Source organism: Pinus tabuliformis, chromosome 7 (assembly GCF_031772625.1).
Source record: "Pinus tabuliformis cultivar Carrire ecotype Pingquan chromosome 7, CPIR1, whole genome shotgun sequence".
Classification (NCBI taxonomy): Eukaryota; Viridiplantae; Streptophyta; class Pinopsida; order Pinales; family Pinaceae; genus Pinus; species Pinus tabuliformis.
The window spans coordinates 64,401,616-64,402,646 of record NC_142293.1 but is presented as its reverse complement, the minus strand read 5'-3'; positions in this window follow the sequence as shown (position 1 = coordinate 64,402,646).

Here is a 1,031-nt window from a genome sequence, read left to right as displayed (position 1 = left end):
GAGTCATAAGGTATTTAAAAAAAATTGAGCAAATGGAAGAGGGTAGATGGCCTAAGGTTGTCTTTAATGATAGATTGTGCAAGAGCAAAAAAACTTGGATGCAACAAAATAACAAATGGTTTAGTAAATGGGGTATTTGCTTAAACGCGTGTCCCATAAACAACAAAGAGATAAAAGCTTTTGTTATGGAAAAGCTCCACAAACGTACTTGGGATAAGGAGGTAGGAAGAAAGAAAAATTACTATATTGAAGTGTTTAATCCCACTCATAATCATCAAACAAAAGCATACATAGAGGCCAATATTTCTTGGAGAGCTAAAATTCTTATTGCTCAATTAAGGACTAATTCTCATCAACTCTGTTGTGAAACAGGGCACTGGATAAGGCCAAAGGAAGTGTGGGAGGAAAGGGTATGCATTTTTTGTTCTTCCAGAAAAGTGGAAATAGAAAAACATTTCATTTTAGAATGTGAGGCCTTCAAAGATAACAGGGAAAGTTATGCATATATGCTGGCAGCTAGCTCTTGGGATAATCTATTTAGCGGGGGGTTTGTCGAGAAGTTGGGAGCATTCATGCATTTTTTGTTCTTCCAGAAAGTGGAAATAGAAAAACATTTAATTTTAGAATGTGAGGCCTTCAAAGATAACAGGGAAAGTTATGCAGATATGCTGGCAGGGAGCTCTTGGGATAATCTATTTAGTGGGCGGTTTGTCGAGAAGTTGGGAGCATTCATTGTGAAGTTTCACAAAAAAACGCTGAATACATCAAGCAGAGGAAGAAGCAATCTGTCCCATAAACTATTTTTAACCTTGTAGACGTTAAAATAATTTCTAAATTGTGCCCATAATTAGTACGTTTTAATTCAAATTGAAACTCTATAATAACTTACATTAAATTGTGCATAATTAATACGTTTTAAGTCAAATTGAAACTCTATAATAAAAAATGGATTCACATTGGCAACATTGATTAAATAAAATTAACTGAGGTAGAGTTTTGCCATTGATGTGGGTCTATGACAGGTAGATAAT